This window comes from Chiloscyllium plagiosum, unplaced genomic scaffold, assembly GCF_037043375.1.
Source record: "Chiloscyllium plagiosum isolate Xiang-an unplaced genomic scaffold, Cpla_swu_hap1 HiC_scaffold_40, whole genome shotgun sequence".
Classification (NCBI taxonomy): Eukaryota; Metazoa; Chordata; class Chondrichthyes; order Orectolobiformes; family Hemiscylliidae; genus Chiloscyllium; species Chiloscyllium plagiosum.
Window position 1 is genome coordinate 30,395,416 of NW_028270178.1, and position 6,717 is coordinate 30,402,132.

A 6,717-nucleotide genomic window follows, 5' to 3' on the forward strand; every position below is an offset into this window, starting at 1 on the left:
GAAATCCAGCGAGCTAGGGTGGAAGCTTAGAGCTAGAACAAACAGAGTTGTTATCCAATGCTTTCTATAGGTACATCGGGAATATAAGAATGACTAGAGTAAGATAAGAGCCAATCAAGGAAAGCCGTGGAAGTTGTGCGCGAAGACCGAGGAGTTGGAGGACACGCTAAATGAATATTTTTCATCAGTATTCACAATGGAAAAAGAAAATGTTGTTATGGAGAATTCTGAGATACAGGCTACTTGACTAGATGGGATGAAGTTTCATAAGGAGGAGCTGTTAGTAATTCTGGGAAGTGTGAAAATAGATAGGTCCCCTGGGCCAAATGGGATTTATCTTCAGATTCTCTGGGAAGCCAGGGAGGAGATTGCAGAGACTTTGACTTTGATCTTTATGTCATCATTGTCTGCAGGATTGTTGCCAGAAGACTGGAGGAATGCAAATTTGTCTCCTTGTTCAAGAAAGAGAGTAGAGACAACCCTGGTAATTATAGACCAATGAGCCTTACCTCTGTTGTGGTTAAAATGTTGGAAAAATTTAGAAGAAATAGGAATTATAATGATCGAGTGAGGAATTTCCAACATGCGGACTGAAATCAAAACATTCACGGATTTCCAGTCCGAGAGGATAAAGTAAACACAGATTACACAAGACCACATGTAATGACAATTTACATTCATAACAGACCACGAACAGTTAACACTCTGTCCACTGAAAAAAAGAACCAGCAGCCTGTCAACCACCCCCCCCCCCTTTCCTCTCTCTATGCTCCAGTTTCCTATTCAAAGAGATTTTTTTTTTAAATTCTGCCAATTGCTCTATGCAATCGCAATTAAAAGCACCATCAGGTGATAATGGCTTGTCAGTTCTCCTTGTCCATGTCACCCATTTGTTGACAAAACCATAGTTTGGGAATCAATTCCCCATTATATTGAAAGCTTACACTGCACGCACCATTACATTCGCCCAAATATTTAAACTGGAAATCCATTAATTTGTACAAAACAATTTACCAAGTTACCCAATTCCCACAAAGAATATACTAAAATTTCCAATCTCTCACAGAGGCCTCCAACCCTTGTAACCATTTTCTCGGTCAGGTATTTTCTCATACATAGTCCACCTTCCTAACTACACAGACGGACAGTCCCATTGTACCTTATGACTGCTTGTTCTGTAATAAACAAATGTCTACCAGCCGTATCAATACAATGGTGTGAGAAAGTTACTGATCCTGCCCTCATTGTGCTACAGGAGCAACACGGAATAGCCAATGTCACTCCGCAGCAATCGTGAGCAATTTATAAAAACTCTTTGCACGTGAGACGACCGGGTAGTTTGCGTGGCTGGTGAGAAATAGTTACAGGTAGTGAAGACTATCTACTTATGACGAGACCCCGGCTTGTTTTTCAGGGCAACGGTTAAGGCCTGATGTAGTGGCCCCACCTTCCCAAGGTTAAAACAAGCGTTACGGGGAAGGCGATCATGGCGGTGAAGCACAGGGGTCAGTCGGAAATGTTCTGTGCCTTGCAGGACTGACAGTGGTTCATGATTAAACACAACACCTGGGGTCTGAAGGCTTGCCAGACTTGAATACCCACTACCCTTGGCTTTCAGAAGCAGTCAGAGATTGATAGCAGACCGAAGGGGAGAGTTGGCAGGTTGGTGGCAGCAGAGGAAGAGGCTCTTTGTCAGCAGGATGAGAGAAATATTCCGAAGGGACTGATCTAGTGAGGAGCAAGACTGGTGTTCTGATGAGAGGTCAAGACAAATCTCGTGCAGTGAGTCACAGACTCGAGAGCAGCTGCAGTGGATGTCGAAGGTGGGGTCGAGGCCGTCGGGTAGAGGGATGGAAGTGTAAAAGTTTCCTCCTCATCTGTATCCCTTGAATCAGGAGACATTGGCATGCCTGACAACCGGGAGGATCCTCCTGTGCTGTCACCTTCCTATCAGGTCCACAAAAACCATCCAGGACAAAGCAGCCCGCTTGATTAGCACCACATTCAAAAGCATCCACTCCCATCACTACCGATGCTCGCGACTCCTCAGATACTGATCAAATTGTGATCAAATGCAACAAGATCTGGACAATATCCAGTTTAGAGCCGACAAGTGGTAAGTGACATTCACACTGCACAAATGCCAAACAATGACCATTACCAATAAGAGACACTTTAACCACTGCCCTTGATATTCAACGGTATTGCCATCACAGAATCCCCCACTGTCAACATCCTTGGGGTTACCATTGACCAGAAACTCAACTGGACTCACCACATAAACACAGTGGCTACAAGAGCAGGTCGAAGACGAGGGATAATGCGGCAAGGAACTCACCTCCTGACACCTCAAAGTCTATCCACCATCCACAAGGCACAAGTCAGGAGTGTGATGGTATAGTCTCCACTTGCCTGGATTTGTGCAGCTCCAACAGTACTCAAGAAGCTTGACACCATCCAGGACAAACCAACCCTCTTGATTGGCACCAGGTCTACAAATATTCAAACCCTCCACGACCAAGACTCAGTAGCAGCAGTGTGAACTATCTACAAGATGCACAGCAGGAATTCACCAAAGATCCTCAGGCAGAACATTCCATAAACTATGAACACTTCTACTTCCGAGGACAAGGGTTGCAAGTACATGGGAACACCAGCCCCTGCAATATCCCCTTCAAGCCACTCGCCATTCGGATTGGAAACATTTCACTGTTCCTTCTTTTCCGCTCAGCGAAAGTCCTGGAATTCCCTCCCTAACAACAATGTGTTTCTGTGGAGAGCACATGCCATGCATTGTTTGAAGAAAGCAGCTCACCACCACGTTATCAAGGGCAACTAAGGTGAGTAATAAATGGTGACCCCGTCAATGATACCCATGTCCCACTAGTGAATAAGGAAAAGCATTTCATGGTCTGGAAATCATAGGACCATCCTGTGGGGTTCACTGAGGAGTTTCATTTATTCATAACACGAGGAAATCGTGCAATCAGGTGTTTTACTGCATTGCTGATCTTTGCTCTGAACCCAGATAATGTTGCTGCATAAATAAATGTATTTGTGCAACAACTTAAGTTCTGCAGCATGTAACCAACGCTATTAAAGTGAAATAGGAAAGGTGGGTATGTGACAGTATTGATTCCTTGAATGACATAATATAAGAAATCTATAACAACGATTAACCACAGGAGGATGAAGCTCCCAGACACAGTGAAGAGTAAAATCACAGATTTCCTTCTGCTCTCCATCTCTGGGTCTCTGTGATTATCTCCTTTGCTCTCACTCTTCAGCCTCTTCCGGACTCGACTGGTCACTAAAATGTGTCGAACAGTCAGAGTATTGAGCAACGGAATTAAAACGAATGGCAGTAAAGGGGTCAAAACTGTATCAAGCCAATCTAATGCCACCCACCAAGTCTCAGTATGGTAGCTTAATTTTGTATCACAGTAGAATGGCACATTGTTGATGATCGTTCAAGGTTCATATTGAAAATAGAAGGGGATATTTTTCAAACAGAATAGGGTGCAGGTTGTTGCTAGAACCATAGTCGCAGTTTTCTCAGTGCAATATTTTGCTTTCAGCTTTTGACAACAAATGGTCACAAACCGGTCAAAGGAGAAAGTGACGGTGAACCAGACAGAGCAGTCCCTCGCAACACTTAGCAGGACTCCCGTAACACTACACACAGGAGTGATATCCAGGAAAGACCGTGGGTAATAATAATACGGAAATCTGTCCAGTATAACATCAGTGATAATGACCATCAGATCAGCAACTGTCATAACCAACAGGTAGCGAGTAGTGCAGGAGGAAATACCGCACTTTCCCCGGGGAAGAGTAACAACTGCCAGCAAATTAACTGTGAAAGAGAAATGGGAAAAGACATGGTCAATTACTGACAGAAATGTCACCTGCCTGTTCCAGAGGGCAAAAATAAGATTTTACCACCAAAACCTGACACACTGTGGTTGGGGTTGAGTGAGTTTGAATATTAAGATTAGATTAGATTTCAGTGTGGAAACAGGCCCTTCGGCCCAACAAGTCCACACCGACCCGCCGAAGCGCAACCCACCCATACCCCTACATTTATCCCTTACCTAACACTACGGGCAACTTAGCATGGCCAATTCACCTGGCCTGCACATCTTTGGACTGTGGGAGGAAACCGGAGCACCCGGAGGAAACCCACGCAGACACGGGGAGAACGTGCAAACTCCACACAGTCAGTCACCTGAGGCGGGAATTGAACCCGGGTCTCTGGGGCTGTGAGGCAGCAGTGCTAACCACTGTGCCACCGTGCCGCCCAAGGTGTTCAATCCCCCTCAGATTGTCCTCCAGCCCAATCATTCCTGTGATTACGGAGATGGCACAGAGATTGCAGTCACTGCTCCTCCTAGGAGAGCAGAAGGAATTCTATGCTTTGGTTTGGTTCCAAAGTTGCTCGTTGAATAATTGTAATGGATTCTTACAGTTCATAGCGCTATCTCTGGCAGGTGTAGAACCCGATTAGAAACCTGACTCCCCACTCAGTCATCGGAGTGACGATTTCACTGTCAATAAACCAAACTCTCCCCTGCTCCTTGGATCAGGTCTTCCCCCAATCTTAGCATTGGACCAAATCCTGATCGGAGCCACAAGACGAGCAGGAAACAGATCATCAGACCTGCACAAGATTTCAAATAAGACTACTGCATGCATCTTACAAAAGTACAGCTGTACAGAACATGCACGGCTCTCTCAGTGACAACATGTGAGCGTTAGGACTGTTGTGATGTTGACACTGTACATCTCAACCATTTCATTATGTAGGGATCAGGAGGGCAATCTGTAAGAATTTGAATTCTCTTACCAGAGACGGTGAGAAGGAGAGAATTTCCAGAAGGGATGGTAGTTAGACGAACCTTTACAAATCAAAGTAGGGAATATATCCTTCAAATCCTTTGCTTAATCAAATCAATCTATCTCAGATTTAAAATTCCTAACTGATCCAGCATCCCCGGCTATTTGTGGAACAGATTTCCCAGCCTCTCCCACCCGTTGGGTGTAGAACTGCTTCCTAACATGGCCTCTGAATGGTCTCAAACTGTGCCACCTCACCTTGGGACCCCACACCTAGTGGATGCAGTTCATCATCTTTTCCTGTTAATACCTTGTAGGACTTCGCTCAGATCCACCGCTAGACCTTCCAAATTCTCGAGGAAATAGGAGCAAAAACAAATTTCTCACCAGGTCTGGCAGCATCTGTCTTAGAGAGAGAAAGCAGAGTTAACCTTTCATGTCCAGACCCTTCAGAACTAAATTGCCTGATCTCTCCTCACACCTTCAGATCGTCTGATACCAGAACAGATGACAGATCACTGAGATCGGAAAATACAGCAGCAGCGATATTGGGAGTCCTTGTTAGTGGAGAATTGTACCGAGAATGCTGCTCGGTGAATTTCTATCACTGGTCTGGTCTTGATGAAGTGTTAAGCCTGAAACTTTGACTCTCTTGCTCCTCAGATGCTGCCTGACATGCTTTTCCCATTGCCACGGTTCCAGTATCTGGATAAGGATGACCAGTCAGTGAGCTGGAGGCCTTATTCCTCAAAAGATCAATCTCGAGATCAGCAGTAGATTAAAACATGTTTAAAAGTAATTATCCCATACCAGGAACACCAATAAAAACAATGATGGTATAGAACACCTTCTCCACTTGTTGAATTGGTAGATGCATTTTTCCATGAGTGGTGATCTGTCCCTTTCAGAAGCTGAGCTGATGCATTTCCAGAGACGCTGCCTTATACTGTGTGGAAGGTCCTTGGGGAGGTCAAGGTTACAGCATTACTCAGCTTTGTTGCTTTTAAAATTTCTGTCAATGAACAAACTCATTACAATAACAAGTTTAATCCCAACTATGAAAAACTGCTGCTGTTCATACATCAAAATGAAATAAATAAACAGTATCTGGAATTTTCCAGCAGTAACACTGTGCACCTAAATACCATGAACCTCATCCCCAGAACGCAAATTATTTCAACTGATGCTGTTATTGCTAAGTTGTTGTGTGCAAAATGGTAAAATGGGGAAAGCATGGTGTGCTCCCTTTAAAGATGCTTTTTGGTGCTTCGAGTTAAAATGAATGTCCGAACAGCCGTCCTAACATGCAGGTACTCAGAGAGCGCCCAAATTGTAACATTTTGTATCGAATGGTCAAGCAGTGTTTTTACCGAGACAACAGCCTTTTTGATTTTAGCCAATCAGTTTAAACCAAGCACTTAGCTTCCAAAATTCGATTAAATTTAAATCTGATGGTTAGATGACCCAGGACCAATCCAATTATAAATGAGTAAGTTTTCAAACCGACTGAGCTGCCATCTGGAAACAGATATCAGCTCTTAGAGAAAGCACCATCTATTTACTACTGTACCACGGCACACCATCCAAATTCCTGACAGAAGAAAATATACAGTAAGCATTCCTGACAGAAGGATCAGAGGAGAAGACACAGGAAGTTCCAGAAGACGTGTAACATGGCTCTAATTTCAGTAGACTAAATTTTATTGCTTGTTGTTTAAGTGGAATTTGCATTTATTGGAATACCATATCATTAGAATCCTGTTTTATCTGGCAATAGTTAGTAGTTAGAGGGGAATCGTTCGATCTTTTAATAGCTTAGTTAATCTGCTCACTCTTAGAGTTAGCGAAATAAATTGTTCCTTTTTGATTGTAAAAATGAGT

The 6,717-nt window shown here is 43.8% G+C and overlaps 1 pseudogene; it reads right to left on the reverse strand.

Annotated features, from left to right (window-relative positions):
• Positions 1-2,954: 2,954 nt before the first annotated feature.
• LOC148138438 (putative G protein-coupled receptor 139) lies at positions 2,955-5,713 on the reverse strand (annotated as a pseudogene).
• Positions 5,714-6,717: the final 1,004 nt, after the last annotated feature.